Genomic DNA, 21,303 nt, shown 5'->3' with positions numbered 1-21,303 from the left:
AACAGAATAGAGAATCTAGGTTCTTTATTACTCTCTTTAGGTTGATGTTCCGTTGCTCACTCGCTTATTTCCGGTAAGCGACTCTTCTGTTATTAGCGAGTCTTATGCTGCGTTCCATTTAGGGAAGCAGGAATTTCTGAGTTCCTGATTCAACTGGAATATTCCCCCAAAGGTTCCCACTCGGTCCTCTGGATTTTTCAGACTCTGTCGGAGAGTCTTCACGCCTTTGGTAGTTTTTGCAGTTTGAGGAGATATTGAATTTGTGGTTTTATATTAACATATACATGCATTCTTGACATATTTCTGTGCGTAGTGATGAAGTTTGTCATGAAGCTATGATGGTGAATCCCGCAGTCAAACCACTTGGGGACCTTTGACCGAGACCCGTGTTACCACCTCAGGAAATACTTGCCTCTCCAAGTACCAGCATAATGACCGACATTAAAATAAGGTGGCGTAGTAGGCCCAAGTATGCATGAAAAAAAAACAAGGCAGGGGTTTTATTTAAAAAGCATATTTAATATTTTTGGCCAATGTAACATTACACACTCAACCATCAATCAATCTAAGTTTATTTATATAGCCCAAATGTCTCAAAGGGCTGCACAAGCCACAACGACATCCTCGGCTCAGATCCCATATCAGGGCAAGAAAAAAACGGTTTGAACAGTGACACTGTGTTTGAATTTAAGAAAATAAAACACTGACCCGTGAATTCCGTTACTTTGTTTTCCCTGTGCTTTGAACCTTGGGGCTTATAAAGCTAAATTATGGGTTTTTCTTCGCTGATGGCCAAGATGTTTTGTGTTAAAACGTTTTTTTATCAAACCCATGCAGTTGTGTTATTGTTTGGACCGTGGCGCCATCTTTTGGACACATTTGCTAACTGCAGGTGCTTCAGGTTGAAGATGCACTTCTTGTCTTAATGCCTTGAACTGGAAGTAAAAGCGTACATTCTGCTTGAAAAGATTCTTCAATCATCAATCCTGTATACATTGTAAGTTTTACAATATAACTAAAACAAGTCACGCTTACAATACCGTCCAAGGTGTGATGTCCGTCGGAGGGTTTTCATGCATATTTGTACACACTATCTCAATGTAAAGAAGCTAGCGTTGTTAGCATTAGCTAATATGTTAACACATTTACGAGTGTCTGTGTTAGTATTATTAACTTACAATGGCATTATTTTTGTATTGTTCCAATTGTACGTATTCCTCAGTAAATTCACCAAAACGTCACCGTGGACTTATTGAGTCTGTTTAGCTGATTGGAGAGCTACACTATATTGCCAAAAGTATTTGGCCACCCATCTAAATGATGAGAATCAGGTGTCCTAATCACTTGGCCCGGTGTATAAAATCAAGCACTTAGGCATGGAGACTGTTTCTACAAACATTTGTGAAAGAATGGGCCGCGCACAGTGATTTCCAGTGTGGAACTGTCAAAACCAGTCGTGAAATTTCCTTGTTCCTAAATATTCCAAAGTCAGCTTTATTATAAGAAAAGTAAAGACTTTGGGAACAACAGCAACTCAGCCTCGAAGTGGTAAGCCACATAAACTGACAGAGAGGGGTCAGCGGATGCTGAAGGGCATAGTGCAAATACTTTCTGCACGGTCAGTTGCTACAGAGCTCCAAACTGCAATTGGCCTTCCAATTAGCCCACGTACAGTACGCAGAGAGCTTCATGGAATGGGTTTCCATGGCTAAGCAGCTGCATCTAAGCCATACATCACCAAGTCCAATGCAAAGCGTGGGATGCAGTGGTGTAAAGCACGTCGCCACTGGACTCTAGAGCAGTGGTGACGCCTTTTCTGGAGTGAGGAATCATGCTTTTCCATCTGGCAATCTGATGGACAAGTCTGGGTTTGGAGGTTGCCAGGAGAACGCTACATTTCGGTCTGCATTGTGCCGAGTGTGATTTGGTGGAGGAGGAATAATGCTGTGGGGTTGGTTTTTCAGAAGTTAGGCTTGGCCCCTTTGTTCCAGTGAAAGGAACTTTGGATGCTCCAGGATACCAAAACATTTTGGACAATTCCATGGGATGGCACTTCAAGTTCATATGTGAGTAAAGGCAGGTGACCAAATATTTTTGGCAATATAGTGTAGCTTGTGCAGCTAGTGGGTCCATGACGAGGACTTCTGTTTTGTTTGATCAGCCATTTTACTGCCGTGTTACACACACAGTTTGGAAACAATTACTGATGAATGTATAAAATATTTCTATGTAAATAACACATGTCACAACGTATATATCTGCGTCTTATAGTCAGGTGCGTCTAATATATGGAAACATATATATGTTCTTCTAAAATTTAGTGGGTGCGGCTTATATACCGGAAAATACGGTACTTAAAATTCTTCTTTGGCGTACCACTATACCAGAGTTTGAGAATCACATAGGTGTCAAACTCAAGGCCCAGGGGCCACATCTGGTTCGCCACAGCATTTTATGTGCCCCCGCAATAGCCTGGAATTATTGTGCGTCAATAAGGCCTTTATTTCTTTATTGATATAAATGTATTTCAATTTTGAGGGGGAAAAATAATACATGCAAATGTAGTCCTTAACCCTATATTTTTTGTTGATAGGAGCATAATTGTCGTGTTCCAGTCGCAAAGTTGTGGTGGTCGTATTTCCCAGGATGCAAAAGGGACGGCAGGAAGCAGCGTGCAGGTAAGAAAAGTCTTTTAATCCTTCATGACATGTTTCAAAATTAGACAAAAAAATATAAAAGGGGCGTGTCCTAATTTGACTAGTGTTAGATGCTTCTTGTTTTTGTTTTTTTACAAAGTGCCTTTTTATGTAGATTTACAAGTAAACCAATTCAATAAAAGTCTTATGTAAGAAAAGAATGGGACAAAAAACATGCTGCAACGATGCCAAATGGATGCATTTTTTTTTTTTTCTTAAGTAAAGCCTCCATTTTGGCTCCTTGACTTCGGCAACCGTCAGCGTGCGTAGTTGAAATATGTCGTGAACATACGAAACAAAGCGTTAGCGTGAAGCTAACAGAAACACAAACTGTCGCCGAGAGTGAACATTGGCCCTTCGTCGGTTGATCACCAAACAGAGGCCGGTGTGTTAAAGCTCAGCGCTCCTAGCAACGGCAAAGTAAACAAGGAAGGACGAAAAGCGTTGGTAACATAAACAAACACTTAACATAAATGTATACAGTAATTTACAGACTATAGAGCGCACCGGGATATATATATATATATATATATATATATATATATATATGTATGTATATACACATATCTATATATATATATATATATATATACACACACACATCTATACATATATATAAATACACACATACACATATATATATATATATATATATATATATATATATATATATATATATATATATATATGTGTGTATATATATATATTTATATAGATGTGTGTGTATATATATATAGATATGTGTATATATATATGTGTGTGTATATATATATAGATATGTGTATATATATATATATATATATATATATATATATATATATATTTACGTATGTATGTGTATGTATATATATATATATATATATATATATATATATATATTTATAGTATGTATGTATGTATATATATGTGTATACTGTATATGTGTGTGTGTATATATATATATATATATATATATATATAGTATGTATGTGTATACTGTATATGTGTTTGTGTGTGTGTGTGTATATATATATATATATATATATATATATATATATATATATATATATATATATATTTTTTTGTGTTTGCCATTTTTTTTTGTATTGTTTGACCGGATGTGTGTGACTGGTGGGAAAAAGAGAGCTACTGAAGCATTAGAGCGAGATATGGTGCTGTAGACAATAAGTTTGCACTCCATCTTCCCAGTGGCTCCCTGAACATCTTTCAGAAATGTGTGAAAATGGAAAAAGATGAAGAAAAAGTCATGTTGATAGTAGGCTAATATATCTAATATGGACACCTATGTGTTGCCTTCATTATAACACTTATATAAGGCTTTTAAAGTCATTTTGATGGTAGGCTAGTATAGCTAATATAGACACGTATCATATGTTGCCTTCAATATAACACTTTTTTACGGTTTTTAAAGTCATTTTGATAGTAGGCTAATATAGACACGTATCATGTGTTGCCTTCATTATAACACTTATATAAGGTTTTTAAAGTCATTTTGATAGTAGGCTAATATAGACACGTATCATGTGTTGCCTTCATTACATCACTTATATAAGGTTTTTAAAGTCATTTTGATAGTAGGCTAATATAGCTAATATAGACACTTATCTTGTGTTGCCTTCATTATAACACTTATATAAGGCTTTTAAAGTCATTTTGATAGTAGGCTAATATAGCTTATATAGACACTTACATCATGTGTTGCCTTCATTATAACACTTATATAAGGTTTTTAAAGTCATTTTGATAGTAAGCTAATACAGACACTTATCATGTGTTGCCTTCATTATAACACTTATATAAGGTTTTTAAAGTCATTTTGATAGTAGGCTAATATAGACACTTATCATGTGTTGCCTTCATTATAACACTTATATAAAGTTTTTAAAGTCATTTTGATAGTAGGCTAATATAGCTAATATTGACACTTAAATCATGTGTTGCCTTCATTATAACACTTATATAAGGCTTTTAATTCTTTGCGGCCTCAGACAGATGTTTTATTTTTTATTTTTGTTCCAATATGGCTCTTTCAACATTTTGGGTTGCCGAACCCTCAGTTACAATAGTTGATTATTTCCACTACTTCAACACTCACATATTTGTGATGAAATGAGTCACTCTCCACTTCACTTTTGCATTCGACATGCAGCAACCGCGCTGACTGACTGGCCGGTGCTATTGTAGATCGCATGCAGTCTGCGTATTCAGAGAAAAGAAGTTTGCACACTAATCCAAGCACATGTCTGTTTCATTTCGGAGTTGATCGCAGATGTCTGCGGACCACGCCCACTTATGAACGCGCCAATCGTATTGAAATCAGCCACGCTCACGCCGCCCAATCAGCATTCAGTACGAGTTGGTCGGAGGTTGAGATCGTGAGAGTGCTGTGGGCTCCAAAAACTGCGCACAGGCTGAAGTTAAAAAATAATTAGTCGGGCATCAGGAAAAGGTGAAAAATAATGGGCATGTTTGTAGAAGGTCGCTGATTACCCCCAACATTATTATAATTTGTGTAATTTACAACAAAATGTGTTCATACAGTAGCCTACTCACAGCCAGATTGGAGTTTTAATAGGAACATTTTGCAATATTTGGTTTGCGATATTTTAAAATGTAAAAGGATGCGAACGATTCAGATTTTTGTTTGATGACTCAATTTGTTATTACAACATGGGAGAAAACTCTCTGGTGCCAGTGGGCTGCTGTCTGCTTCTCAGGAACACTCCCGTGACAGCGATAGGCGGCAAAATGATCGCCTACATCAGGGGTGTCATACCCATTTTAGATCGGGGCCCACATGGAGAAAAATCTACTCCCAAGTGGGCCGGACTGGTAAAATCACGGCACGATAGCTTAAAAATAAAGACAACTTCTGTCAGAATAATTGTATATAAGTTATCCCACATCTTGTTTGCTTGCAGTTCAGGTTGCCCTGCGTGAAGACCGGTTGCCCTGGTTACTATCCACAGGTGCTTACAAAGCTGTCTTTGATCTTATCAAGCAAAAGGCGGACAGCTTGTAAATGCTTGGAATGCGCCGTAGAGGTTTCGGTTTCTCAAATCTCGACAGCCACGGGAAGGGCCTTATCAGGATCCGAAATCTACAAGCAGAGGGGGGCAAACCTGACACCGCTCCAAGCACCTTTTGTTTTAACTGTTTATGACCCAGTGCAGCTGCTGCATAATGAGACCCCTATCCCTTAGAAGCAGCTGCAGCTATATAATCGGGGAATGCCCAAATAAATGGGGAGGCGTGTAACTTTTTCCTCAGAGCGTGGGGTGACACTGTCCGAGGATGCAGGTCCACACGCTCTCCTCATGAGCTAAATTGAATCCTGTCTCTGTTTGATTCCTTGCTCCTTGTCCTGTTTAATAGATAGCTCGGTGTTTGAACCTGACAACTTCAGATTGTTTATCTTTGTTTAAAAATAGAACTAACAGATTCTGAAATTTTTTTTTTTTTACACTTACATGTTGCGGTTAATAGTATTCTGTCTTTGTCGTTTATTATACTTTCTGAATAAATTATATGATAATGTTCATCAATGTTCAATCTATCAAGATAAAAAAAATTATATCAAAATCAAATTACAGAATGCTATTTATGTAGTTTGATCATTTCCCTCAACTGGTTTATTTATTCATTTTACATATGTAGCATAATCTACAATTGCTATTGCGACATCTAGTGGACACATTTAGAACAGCAGTTTTTTTTCATTTAAACATTTCGGCTCATTTTTATGAATACATAATTTTTTTTTTTGATTGATTGATTGAGACTTTTATTAGTAGATTGCACAGTACAGTGCATATTCCGTACAATTGACCACTAAATGGTAACACCCGAATACGTTTTTCAACTTGTTTAAGTCGGGGTCCGCGTTAATCAATTCATGGTAAATATTGATAGACATAGTCAGTGTTGTCTTTTTACACTGAAATCAAATGTCCCAACAATTCAAGTATCCATATCCTGTAGAAATACCTGAAGTATGAAGTTCATTCTGGCTACAGCTCGACTTTGCCCTGAAAAATGGTGCCAGCAGGTTTTTGTGCTCAATACATGAGGCCCCTTGTTCTTCATGTTCTAAAAATCAGGCCCCCTTAACAAGTCAATCAATCAGTTTACTTATATAGCCCTAAATCACGAGTGTCTCAAAGGGCTGCACAAGCCACAAGGACAAGTGAATTATAGCTTGTACGAAGAAGGCCATATATGGACTTCCTGTGTACCCTCAACAGCAATGGGACAAAAACAATCATGAAAATGATGATCTATGATTTATGTCCGCCCGAGTGACTTTCTCAACTTTGAACTCACAGGCTGAGTGACAGCTGGGCGTGAGTCATGTGATTAATATATGATCCGCGTTGCACGCCAGCGTCTCTGGTCGGGCCGTGACCTTCCGGCCCGTCGCAAGGTGACCCCTGGTCTATTAGGACGCGGCCTGGGGCCACGCTCCTCGGCGCATTCACGTCGAGCGCCATGTCGTCGGTCACGTCTCGTGAACTTGCGTTTTGTTTCCGCCACTCGTGAGATCCAGAGAGAGAACGGGAGGGAGGACGCTCTGAAAATCCATTCCGGTCTCTTCCTGGTGATTGGGAGAGCAGGTGGTCGAGTGCCGCTCTGCTCCCCTGTGCAGAACCTCCACTTCATTTCCCTGCTCCGTCTTGTCTAAAATGTGTTTCCTGTCTATTTAGTCACTGCTTTTATTTATTTTTTTTAAAATGACTACTTTTGATTCAAAAGATTCATATCATTTGTTTGTGGAACGAGTCCTGCAATTTTGCTGGTTCACAAATAAACGCACTACAACAGAATTATCGGTACCTTTCACACTTGAGCGGATATGATTGCAATTTCTGGTTCCTGGGAATCAAAACAATGTGGTAACATTTTTTTAATTGTTCTAAAAATAAGAAAATCTACATTTTTAAATGCAACATTGAACACAGAGCTGATAATGGTGTTATATATCGATTTCTTACATTGCTGAGTCTCATTTGCAAGTATGCTTTCATTTCAGTTTGACCTGGCTGTGTTGCCGTAGTAAGGAAGTAGTCTTTGCCGTTCACTTAATTAATATGCCGGTCTTGTCTTATGTCGAGCCCTACAAAGTGTTTGTACTGTAAGTATTGTACTTGTCACACACCAGCCGTTTGAGTGAAATCGCCATGTAAAATCGCTAATGCTAATCAGTAGCACGTATATGGCATACGCAATGGAAATTAGCATGGAGTTAGCACATTTTTGATGAATGGAGTTTGTCTTTTGGGCATTCCTGCTTTGTTGGCATGGAATTCTGCAACATTTCCTGTAGGCAGGCCATTCGGAATGGTGGTGCTGTTTGATTTTACGGGAATCCTTACTTGGTAGTACCAAATCTAGTGCCTATGTAAACGTGGCGAATTTGACGCCTCTGTGAAAGTACCAAATTTGGTGCCTATGTAAAAGTACCGAATTCGGTTCCTATGTAAAAGTACCAAATTTGGTGCCACTGTAAAATTACCAAATTCGGTGCCTAGTGAATGTACCGGATTCAGCTCTTATGTAAAAGTACGGAATTCGGTGCATAGGTAAAAGTACGGAATTCGGTGCCTAAGTAACAGTACCAAATTCGGTGCCTATGTAAAAGTACCGAATTCGGTGCCCATGTGAAAATACGGGATTCGGTGCCTATGTAAATGTTCCGACATTGGTGCCCATGTGAAAGTTCCGAATATGGTGCCTAGTGAAAGTACGGAATTTGGTGCCTATGTAAAAGTAACGAATTTGGCGCAACTGTAAAATTACCAAATTCGGTGCCTAGTGAATGTACCGAATTCAGCTCTTATGTAAAAGTACGGAATTTGGTGCCTATGTAACAGTACCTATTTTGGTGCCTATGTAAAAGTACCAAATTTGGTGCCACTGTAAAATTACCAAATTCAGTGCCTAGTGAAAGTACCGAATTCGGCTCCTATGAAAAAGTACCGAATTCGGTGCCCATGTGAAAATACGGGATTCGGTGCGTGTGTGAAAATATGAGATTCGGTGCCGATGTAAATGTTCCGACTTTGGTGCCCATGTGAAAGTTCCGAATATGGTGCCTAGTGAAAGTAGGGAATTCGGCGCCTATGTAAAAGTAGCGAATTTGGCGCCACTGTAAAATGACCAAACTTGGTGCTTAGTGAATGTACCGAATTCAGTGCCTATGTGAAAGTACCAAATTCGACTCCTATGTAAAAGTACCGAATTTGGTGCCAATGTAAAAGTACCAAATTCGGTGCCTATGTAAAAGTACGTTATTCGGTGCCTGTCTGAAAATATGAGATTCGGTGCCTATGTGAAACTGCCGAATTCGATGCCAATGTAAAAGTACTGAATTCGGTGCCTATGTAAAAGTACCGAATTTGGTGCCTATGTAAAAGTACCGAATTCGGTACCACTGTAAAAGTACCAAATTCGGTGCTTAGTGAATGTACTGAGTTTAGCTCCTATGTAAAAGTATGGAATTTGGTGCCTATGTAAAATTACCTAATTTGGTGCCTAGTGAAAGTACCAAATTCGTCTCCTATGTGAAAATACGGGATTCGGTGCCTATGTGAAAATACGGTATTCGATGCCTATGTGAAATTACGGGATTCGGCGCCTATGTGAAAATACGGGATTCGGTGCCTATGTGAAAATACGGTATTCGGTGCCCATATAAAAGTTCTGAATTTGGTGCCCATGTGAAGGTTCGGAATTTGGTACCTAGTGAAAGTTCTGAATTCGGTGCCTATGTAAAAGTTCCGAGTTCGGCGCCACTGTAAAATTACCAAATTTGGTGCATAGTGAATGTACTGAATTTAGTGCCAATGTGAAAGTACCAAATTCGGCTCCTATGAAAAAGTACTGAATTCGGTGCCTATGTAAAAGTACGGAATTCGGTGCCTGTGTGAAAATATGGGATTTGGTGCCTATGTGAAACTGCCGAATTTGATGTCCATGTGAAAGTACAGAATTCGATGCCAATGTGAAAGTTCCGAATTTAGTGCCTGTGTAAAAGTACCGAATTCGGTGCCTGTGTAAAAGTACCGAATTCGGTGCCTATGTGAAAGTACCGAATTCGGTGCCTATGTAAAAGTACCGAATTCGGTGCCTGTGTAAAAGTACCGAATTCGGTGCCTGTGTAAAAGTACCGAATTCGGTGCCTGTGTAAAGGTACCGAATTGGGTGCCTATGTAAAAGTATCGAATTGGGTGCCCATGTAAAAGTACCGAATTGGGTGCCTTTGTAAAAGTACCGAATTGGGTGCCTATGTAAAAGTACTGAATTGGGTGCCTATGTAAAAGTACCGAATTGGGTGCCTATGTAAAAGTTCCGAATTTTGTGCCGAGTGAAAGAACGAAATTCGGTGCCTGAGTGAAAATAGGGGATTCGGTGCCTATGTGAATCTGCCGAATTCGGTGCCCATGTAAAAGTTCTGAATTTGATGCCATGTGAAAGTTCCGAATTCGGCTCCTATGTAAAAGTACCGAATTCGCTGCCAATGTAAAATTACCACATTTGGTGCCTTATGAAAATTCCGAATTTGGTGCCTAGTGAAAGTATGGAATTCGGTGCTTGTGTGAAAATATGGGATTCGGTGCCCATGTGAAAGTTCTGAATTTGGTGCCTAGTGAAAGTACAGAAAATACCCTACACGCTTATTTAGCATACTCTAAATCCGCCTCTTCCGGTTATTAAATGCATTTTAAATTCAGTTTTACACGTTACGCATACAGTACACAGTATTGTACTCACGAAACGTGCGTATTCATTGCAGTAGCACTCTTTCCATCCTGTAGCTCGCGCCATCAACCCTTTTCTATTGAAGTCACCATAAAAAATAAAAAAACCAAAAAAATCTGGCGACTGAACTGCCGGGTTTTTTTTTTTTACGTAAAATCGACATATTTTTTTTTCCTTTACTCCAAGTCTTTAGGCCAATAAAAGGACAAGCCAATGACCCCCTGGCTCAGACTTTGGGCACAGCAAAAGGCTAGCATGGCAGCACGGATGTTTAGCCAAGCAGGTGGCCATGCTGCACCGGTCCAGAAAGCACATAAAACAAAATGTGCCTGGCATCTGCCCGGCCGTAGAAACCATTAAAACCATGATGTCGGTGCTTGTCCCTTTTGTGGCTCCGGATCAAGAAGTCAAAGACACCTTAATGTTTTGTGTGGTAACTTCATCCTGACTCCTCGCTCACCCCTACTCTATCGGCAGAAAGTTTCTTTGTTTCCTTACCATGTTCTGGACTTAAGTTGTCCCCGCGGTGGCGGTGGACTCGCCGGAGCGTAAAGAGGCACGAGGTGGAGTGGAGCCATTAATGGAGTCTGCTTGGAGTGGCTGACCTGTGGAGCAGCACGGCCAGCTGCCAGGTGAACATGCCACCGCTCTAAATCTAAAACAAGCATCCCCACCCGCCACTCCACTCCTCACATCCTTTTTCTTCCCCTTCCCCCCTCCCACGTTTTCTCGCCGTCACGCTTCTGAGCCACCGCTTCCCGTCCGTGCCATTGCTAACAGAGTGTCGAGTCCAGCTTTTTGTCCCCCCGGGGTCTGACGGAGTGGTCAAAGGCGGTGGATGTTGCAGGTTGAGGTTGTAATTGCCAGTGTTTTCAGCCTCCTCGCAGCTCAAAGTGACAAATAAGGAATACGTTCTGCTGAGATTTATGACGTACAAGAGGCGGGTGACTAATGTTGGAGTCTGCCGGGATGCTTCCATCCTTTCGGCGCACTGGGAGTTGAACCTTTTGAGCCTTGCATTAATGGATCTAAGTTCAGTTTTGTTTTAGTTGCACTTAAAGGGCCCCTCTAATGCTGACAACTTTGGCACGCATTCCACAGTTTTGGACCTAAAAATGATATCTACAGGGAAAATTGCCCCCCCCCAAAAAAATATATTGTTGTGGTTTTAAGCTTGTTTTATGACCCCACATACACAAAAACACACTAGGGCTGCAACTAGGGTTGTCTCCATTGTTCATTGAACAAATTGCAAAAGATTCGCCAACACAGATGTCCAGAATACTGTGGAATTTTGCGAAGAAAACAGACGACTTAATAGCTGGCCACCATGCTGTCCCAAAATGTCCTCCACAATCCGTGACGTCACGCGCCGACGTCATCATACCGAGACGTTTTCAGCAGGATATTTCGCGCGAAATTTAAAATTGCACTTTAGTAAGCTTGTGGCATGTGTTGCAATGTTAAGATTTCAGCATTGATATATAAACTATCAGACTGCGTGGTCGGTAGTTGTGGGTTTCAGTAGGCCTTTAAACGGCAGACTTCTCCCAAGAGTCCGTCGTGTGTCCAGCAACAACCGTTCTGACAGGACAGACTGGTTCCCCTGTACTTGAGATCTTGTTAGTTTTGTTGAGAGACTAGTTGATCAACTCCACTGTTTAGATTCTGGAGAGCAGTGCAAAACGAGGCAACAAGAAAGTTAAACAAGACCGGACGAGATAAAGAGGCGAGCAGACATGGAGAGGGGAGGGAGTGCGACCGCCTTTGCCAAGAGCCAAGAGAGAAACATTGTACCTTTCTTTCAAAGCATAATTTAGAAGATGTTCACAAAATCCAAGATTGTAGTTTTGATCAGAGCCACAAGTGATTGCAGACGTAAAAACCACAAGGACCACAGTTGTAAATACGCCTTTTGTAGTTTGGTCACAGCCTCCTCCCTGACGGAGGGTCTCGGGTCACCTCAAAACACGACGAGGATCAGTCCCTGTGCCCGTGTACCCACCAACCTTTTCCCGGGTCCGCTTTCAATAATGTATAAAAAGGGGCTTTGCATGTATTGCCAGCGCCAGGACGTGATCCCTGACATCTGGAGCCCGCTTGGGGAGGCCGGGCTGAATGATAATGGCTTCCTATCCACTTTTGATGAATTATTAAATTCAAATTGTTTTGCAAACAAAACATATTTGTTAACACAATTGAATCAGCGGCGACCACCGCGGCTTTATCAATTTTTTATTTTTCCGACGCAGACAAAAATATAGCCTTTGGCCATTTTCTGCTCCACGCAGTAACAAATAGTTTTACATGTGACTCATGCAGATGAGTCAAGGTTGACTACTAGATTGGCAGACATCTGGAAGAAAATGTGTTAGCGCTCCATGAAGGCATAAATATTCATGAATCCATTGTCACACATCACTCTGAGCTGGCTATTGTTCTTTTGTTGATCTTACAGTAAGCCATTTTTTTTTTACACTGTGATTGATTGGATTTCATTAGCAGTTTATACTGACAACAATAAAACACTTGAAACCCAATTTCATAGTTTTATAGTGGCACTTTTCAGAACAAAGCTATTTTTTTTCTGTGTCATTTATTTGGAAAAGTACCGAATCCCATGGCCAGCAAAACTTCTCAGCTTACGGGTATTGGTCCACTAAGACTAAATAACTGCAAATATTAACGTTGAATAACCTTTGACTACGTTTTCTCAAGTGCACCTTCCCATCTAAGTCAAAAAAATGTGGGATACAAGACATTGATACGTTGATTACACGTACATGTCCTTTAAAACTGACTTCTGAACAATGTTGAAAAATAGTTGTATTTGTACATTGAGACATGTTAATATCTATTGTTGGATCCACGTTGTTGGTTGGGAAATGATCAAAGTTCAATGGTCAAATCAGCGTCACAACCTGATATTGAATAAACGTTGCCGAAAAGCATGTTGTTTCAACGTATTTGTGTTGTAGAATATTGGTTGGGAGATGACCAAAATTCAATGGTCGAATCAACGTCACAACCTGACATTGAATACATGTTGTCAAAAAGCATGTTGTTTCAGCGTTGTATTTGTGTTGTGGAATATTGGTTGGGAAATTTCCAAATTTCAATGGTCGAATAAATGTCGTCAAAAAGCATGTTGTTTCTATGTTGTATTGGTGTTGTAGAAATTTGGTTGGGAAATGACCAAATTTCAATGGTCAAATCAACGTCACAACCTGACATTGAATAAACGTTGACGAAAAGTATGTTGTTTCAACGTTGTTTTTGTGATATAGAATATTGGTTGGAAAATGACCAAATTTCAATGGTCAAATCGTCACAACCTGACATTGAATAAATGTTGTATTTGTGATATAGAATATTGGTTGGGAAATGACCAAATTTCAATGGTCAAATCGTCACAACCTGACATTGAATAAATGTTGTATTTGTGTTGTATATTTGTTGGAAAATGACCAAATTTCAATGGTCAAATCAACGTCTCAACCACAATAGACGTGGCCGAAAAGCATGTTGTTTCAACGTTGTATGTGTGTTGTGGATTTTTGGTATGGAAATTACCAAAATGTTATGGTCAAATCAACGTCATAACCTGACATTAAATAAACTTCGACAAAAAGTATGTTGTTTCTACGTGGTATTTGTGTTGTAAAATTTTGGTAAGGAAATGACCAAATTTCAATGCTCAAATCAATGTCACAACCTGACATTGAATAAACGTCGTCAACAAGCATGTTGTTTCAACGTTGTATTTGAGTTGCTTAGCTTCGGGACCTAATTCTACAAATTCTCAACGTTGTTTCAATGTTTTGTGCCTGCTGGGACGCATCTTGAATCTGCACCTACTTGTCAGAATCCACGTCAAAACGTAAAAAGCCCATTCCCGAGGTGGGACTGCAGAGTGTGGAATACTGCAAACAGTGACCAAAAACACTCGATTGTTTTGTCGAATTGAAAGGCATTTTGCTTAAGTTTGCAGTATTTTGTGGAAAACACCAATTAACACACCAGCTTAAAAATACCCCAATGGACTAATACAAAGTGCAAAGAAACCACTTGTGTAAATTCCATATAAGGTACACATAAACAAGTACCATTATATAAAATTAAAAAAAAGTTGGTTTTGCGTAAGTCACTCAATTTGCACATTCCTTATCAAACACAGGGTGGAAATCAAACACGAGGCTGCCTGCTTCGCTGAGGCTGACTGACTTTCTACGCTGTGTAATATATTCAGTGTCAGATTGACATCATTATTCTCGCTAATCTGTCTCTTAATACAGAACAATCATACTGAGAGGCGCTGTAGTACTCTGATTCACCACATTGTGAGCCACCATTAAGCTAGCATATTGTTTTGCATATTGTTTTTTTTTTTTCATGCTCTGCTGAATAAATGAAAGGGAAGTCTGGGCTTTTCTGCCTAGGCTGCTGCCCCCGCGACCCAACTTCGGATAAGCGGAAGAATATGGATTGATGAATGACTCTGGCTGCCAAGATGGAGGATTATATAACAATGCTCAAAATGTTATCTAAACTGTATTTTTAGACACAACAATAGGTGTTAGTGTATGTTTTTCTGGAGATGGATAGGTGCGTGTATCAAATGTTTGTAATTTTATAACAGTATATACAAAACCCAAAACCAGTGACGTTGGCATGTTGTGTAAATAAAAACAGAATACAATGATTTGCAAATCCTTTTCAACTTATATTCAATTGAATAGACTGCAAAGACAAGATATTTAAGATTTGAACTGAGAAACTAAATTTTTGGCAAATATAAGCTTATTTGGAATTTGATGCCTGCAACATGTTTCAAAAAAGCTGGCACAAGTGGCAAAAAAGACTATAAACGTTGAGGAATGCTCATCAAACACTTATTCGGAACATCCCACAGGTGAAAAGGCTAATTGGGAACAAGTGGGTGCCATGATTGGGTATAAAAGCAGCGCCCATGAAATGCTCAGTCATTCACAAACATAGATGGGGCGAGGGTCACCACTTTGTGAACAAATGCGTGAGCAAATTGTCCAACAGTTTAAGAACAACATTTCTCAACGAGCTATTGCAAGGAATTTTGGGATTTCACCATCTATGGTTTGTAATATCATCAAAAGGTTAAAAGAATCTGAAGAAATCACCGCACGTAAGCAATGATATTAAGGACCTTTGATCCCTCGGGCGGTACTGCATCAGAAAGCGACATCAGTGTGTAAAGGATATCACTACATGGGCTCAGGAACACTTCAGAAAACTACTGTCAGTAACTACAGTTTGTTGCTACATCTGTAAGTGCAAGTTAAAACTCTACTATGCAAAGCGAACGCCATTTATCAACAACACCCAGAAACGCCGCCGACTCCGATGGACCGATGCAAAGAGGAAAAGTGTTCTGTTGTTCTGACAAGTCCCCATTTCAAATTGTTTTTGGAAACTGTTGACGTCGTGTCCTCCGAAACAAAGAGGAAAAGAACCATCCGGACTGTTATAGGCGCAAAGTTCGAAAGCCAGCATTTGTGATGGTATGGGGGTGTATTAGTGCCCAAGGAATGGGTAACTTACACATCTGTGAAGGCACCATTAATGCTGAAAGGTACATACAGGTTTTGGAGTAACATATGTTGCAATCCAAGCAACATAACGTTGGACGCCCCTGCTTATTTCAGCAAGAAAACGCCAAGCCCCGTGTTACACCAGCCTGGCTTCGTAGTAAAAGAGTGCGGGTACTAGACTGGCCTGCCTGTAGTCCAGACCTGTCTCCCATTGAAAATGTGTGACGCATTATGAAGCCTAAAATACCACAACGGAGACCCCGGACTGTTGAACAACTTAAGCTTTACATCAAGCAAGAATGGGAAAGAATTCCACCTGAAAAGCTTCAAAAATTAGTCTCCTCATTTCCCAAACCTTTACTGAGTCTTGTTAAAAGGAAAGGCCATGTAACACAGTGGTAAAAATGCCAACTTTTTTGCAACGTGTTGCTTCCATTAAATTCTAAGTTTATGATTATTTGCAAAAAAATATTCAGTTTCTCAGTTGGAACATTAAATATCTTATCTTTGCAGTCTATTCAATTGAATATAAGTTGAATTCTGTTTTTATTTACGATTTATATAACGTGCCAACTTCACTGGTTTTGGGTTTTGTACTTTGGATAGTATTTGATACCAACATTGTTATGAATGTGAATCAATCATTTCTTAGTTTTTTTTTTATCTCAGTGTGCAACCTGTGTTAAAGTTAAAAAAAAAAGAAAAAAAGGCAACACTGGTAGGTACATTTTTTTGGTCCTGATCTACACCTAATTCCAGTAGGAACAGGGAGTACACGTAAACAAGATTATGTTAGGGGTTATTCTGGGTCAGAGTTCAGGTTCACCTACGGAGCTCCAGTATTCCTGATTGCTCTGCTCCATATTCCATTTGCAGTATCGACACCCCCGCTTGCCGTCCTCGCTGCCATGGTTGCGGGCTCCGGCGCGAGCGGACGGCGAGTCGACACTCTGAATATCAAGCGGCTGATTGCTTCTGTCACCCGGTGAACTGGGTCTCGCCAGATGTGCTTGTCGGTCGGCGTCAGCAGCGGGGATTTGTCCCCTGGGCGGACCGGCGTTTGTAAGGTTGGACAGACGGTCCAGAAACGGGAGGGAGGAGGCCGTCCTGCCACTCATGTTGTCTTTTCCTCTTTTCGTCACTGTCGAGGGGACCGCCGATGCCAGCGTCAGGCGGCTGCAGAGGCTCCTATGTCAACCTAAACATAACTGCTGACGGATGTCCTTCAATCACTTGCTACGTTGCCACTAGTGTTGTCTCCATACCAATATTTTGTACCGGTACCAAAATGCATTTCGATACTTTTCGTTATTTTTCTAACTTAATGGGACCACAAAAAAATTGCATTATTGGCTTTATTTTTTTTTTAAATCTTAGGGTACATTAAACATTTGTTTCTTATTGCAAGTTTGTCCTTAAATAAAATAGTTAATATACAAGACAACTTGTCTTTTAGTAGTAAGTAAACAAACAAAGGCTCCTAATTTAGCTGCTGACATATCCAGTAGTAACATTGTGGAGGGGGGCGTGGCCTGCAGACCTGCAGCGAAGCGGCGTGTGCCAGGACCGGCTTTGAGATCAGCGACAGGAGCGTAGATGGTCCACCTGGGCCTGCTTATCTAACCACCTGTCGCTCTGTTAAAAGGCAGCAGTTGGAGTTGGAGTGGGAGCATGAGCAAGAGCGAGACAGACTACACACTGGAGAGAAACCATTCATGTGCTTAATTTGTAGTAAACGATTGCAGAAAAGCAGACAAAAGAGACAATTTATTGGAAAGTAAACATTATTGTAAACCTGGAAGAGACTGTCATGTCAGTGCTTGGTGGTCCGCAGAACCCGGAGAAGAGAGAGCTCCATAAACATATTGTGTCATTTATCATTCTATTATGTTGTCAAAATTATTAAGGACAAGTGGTAGAAAATGAATTATTAATCTACTTGTTCATTTACTGTTAATATCTGCTTACTTTCTCTTTTAACATGTTCCATCTTCACTTCTGTTAAAATGTAATAATCACGTATTCTTCTCTTGTTTGATACTTTACATTAGTTTTGGATGATACCACACATGTAGGTATCGATCCGATACCAAGTAGTTACAGGATCGTACATTGGTCATATTCAAAGTCATTCAAGTCAATATAATATGAATTAAAAAAAAAAGGAAAAAATAATAATCCAAATCGTAGTAGTATCAACTAGATACGCTATTGCACTTGGTATCATTACAGTGGATGTCAGGTGTAGATCCACCAATGGCGTTTGTTTACATTCAGGGTGCTAGCTTGCTGTTAGCGGTTAGTTATCGTATCCTAACTACGGTGTGTAGTGAAGCATGTTTAGCTATTCCTCGTCATGCAGGGATGATACTTGTAAGAAACTTACTTTATTGGTCAAATTAGTGATTCAGAAGTAGCTAAAACACTGCCGACTACCAAAACGTTCACCGCTAGCAAGCTATCCATGTCTTAAAGCACCTCTTCCTGAGGGCGTTTCAGTGTTATAACTTCACCTTTATCTTTAGTTTTTAAGCCATAATGAGTCCGTTCTCCCTTTTCTGTCTACACACTGTGTCTGCTTGTAAGTACTCTGTGAGTGTGCGCTGCCGAACATGCTTGTCTGCTCTTAAAACCAGCAATTACACGCCGGGGAAACGGTACTTTTCAAACAGAGTATATTACCGTTTTTGATTAATTAGTACCGCAATACTATACCAGTACCAGTATACCGTACAACCCTACTTGCCACATATTTTAAGTATCGGACTAGTTATGACAGTGCATGACATGCTACTGCAATCGCTTGAAGCAAGCAGTAAAAAATAATAGATTTGGTTCAAGGCTATTTGCATATGGTTATGCGTGTGTTAATATTAAAAACAGTTGAAATAGTCACAACGATGCATTGTATGCTGCAGTACTTGTACTAATTTGTGTTTAATATTCACATTTTTGCACAATACTATTTTAGAATAGTTATGGCAGTGCATGGTATGCCACTTTCTGTTTGGAAGTTAAAAATGAGTGTGTTAACATTAAAAACTGTTGGAATAGTAACAACAATGCATTATATGCTACAGTACTTGTACTATTTTGAATTAAATGTTTACATTTTTGTAGAGTACTATTTCAGAATACTTATGAAAGTGCATGGTATGCTACTTTATGCTTGGGAGTTAAAAATGACTGTGTTCACATTAAAAGCTGTGCAATAGTTACAACATATCGGAATAGTCCTGACAGTGCATGGTATGCCATTATACTTGTACTATTTTGCAATTAATGTTTACGTTTTGAACAGTACAATTTTGGAATAGTAAGAGCAGTGCATGGTATGCTACATTCTGCGTGGAAGAACAAAATGAGTTCCATTAACATTAAAAACAGTTGGAATAGTTAGACAATATCTCAAATGGCATAACAGTTTTGACAGTACATGGTATGCTACGGACAGTACTTGTAGTATTTTGTGTTTCATACCAAATGTTTACATTTATGCTTTTGAACAGTACAATCTTTAAATAGTTATGGCAGTGCATGGTATGCTACTTTCTGCACGGAAGTACAAAATGAGTGCCATTAACATTGAAATCAGTTGGAATAGTTATGAAATATCTCAAATATAACAGTTGTGACAGTACATGGTATGCTACGGACGGTACTGGTAGTATGTTGTGTTGTTTCGTACCAAATGTTTACATTTATGTTTTTGTACAGTACTATTTTTGTAATAGTTATGGTAGTGCATGGCATGCTACTTGTACAAAACGGGTGCCGTTAACATTAAAAGCTGTTGGATTAGTCACAACAGTGCATGGTATGCTTCTTTTCTGTTGGTAATTCCAAAAACAGGATGCATTTTGTTTGAGATATGCTTGGAGAAAAAAGTGTGTAATAATCCTGACCGTGCATGGTATGCTACGGACGGTACTTGTATTATTTTGTTGTTTTGTAACAAATGTTTACATTTATGTTTTTGAACAGTACAATTTTGTAATAATCATGACAGTGCATGCTATGCTGCTTTCTGTGTGGAAGTACAAAATGAGTGTCATTAACATTAAAAGCAGTTGGAATAGTTATGAAATATCTCAAATATAACAGTTGTGACAGTGCATGGTATGCTACGGATGGTACTTGTAGTATTTTGTGTTGTTTCGTACCAAATGTTTAGATTTATGTTTTTGTACAGTACTATTTTTGTAATAGTTATGGCAGTGCATGGTATGCTACGGATGGTACTTGTGGTATTTTGTGTTGTTTCGTACCAAATGTTTACATTTATGTTTTTGAACAGTACAATTTTCAAATAGTTATGGCAGTGCATGGTATGCTACTTTCTGCACAGAAGTACAAAATGAGTGCCATTAACATTAAAATCAGTTGGAATAGTTATGAAATATCTCAAATATAACAGTTGTGACAATGCATGGTATGCTACGGACGGTACTTGTATTATTTTGCTGTTTCGTAACGAATGTTTACATTTATGTTTTTGAACAGTACAATTTTGAAATAATCATTGCATGGTATGATACTTTCTGCGTGAAACAACAAAATGAATGCCATTAACATAAAAAAAAATTGGAATAGTTGGAAAATATCTTAAATGTTATAACAGTTGTGACAGTGCATGGTATGCTATGGACAATACTTGTAGTATTTTGTGTTGTTTTGTACCAAATGTTTACATTTATGTTTTTGTACAGTACTATTTTTGTAATAGTTATGGCAGTGCATGGCATGCTACTTGTACAAAACGGGTGCCGTTAACATTACAAGCTGTTGGATTAGTCACAACAGTGCATGGTATGCTTCTCTTCTGTTGGTAATTCCAAAAACAGGATGCATTTTGTTTGAGATATGCTTGTAGAAAAAAGTGTGTAATAATCCTGACCGTGCATGGTATGCTACGGACGGTACTTGTATTATTTTGTTGTTTCGTAACAAATGTTTACATTTATGTTTTTGAACAGCACAATTTTGTAATAATCATGACAGTGCATGCTATGCTGCTTTCTGTGTGGAAGTACAAAATGAGTGCCATCAATATTAAAAAAAATTGGAATAGTTGGAAAATATCTCAAATGTCATAACAGTTGTGACAGTGCATGGTATGCTACGGACGGTACTGGTAGTATGTTGTGTTGTTTCGTAACAAATGTTTACATTTATGTTTTTTTTTACAGTACTATTTTTGTAATAGTTATGACAGTGCATGGTATGCTACTTGTACTAAACGGGTGCCCTTAACATTAAAAGCTGTAGGATTAGTCACAACA

At 39.1% G+C, this 21,303-nt stretch overlaps 1 long non-coding RNA gene across 2 annotated transcripts in view; it reads left to right on the top strand.

The window, feature by feature from the left end:
- The window catches only part of LOC133617373 (uncharacterized), a 155,910-nt gene that overhangs the window by 539 nt on the left and 134,068 nt on the right, over window positions 1-21,303 (top strand). Inside the window, exons 2-3 of one of the 2 annotated variants that reach the window (XR_009816989.1) lie at window positions 2,594-2,678; window positions 16,898-17,226. The exons of the other annotated variant lie outside the window; for it this stretch is intronic. This is a non-coding gene — a long non-coding RNA (uncharacterized lncRNA). Of the gene's footprint in view, window positions 1-2,593; window positions 2,679-16,897; window positions 17,227-21,303 lie in introns of those variants that run through there. 2 annotated transcript variants of the gene reach the window in all.

Source organism: Nerophis lumbriciformis, linkage group LG16 (genome assembly GCF_033978685.3).
Source record: "Nerophis lumbriciformis linkage group LG16, RoL_Nlum_v2.1, whole genome shotgun sequence".
Classification (NCBI taxonomy): Eukaryota; Metazoa; Chordata; class Actinopteri; order Syngnathiformes; family Syngnathidae; genus Nerophis; species Nerophis lumbriciformis.
The sequence above is the reverse complement of the archived record's forward strand: the minus strand, read 5'-3'. Positions and strand labels throughout refer to the sequence as shown.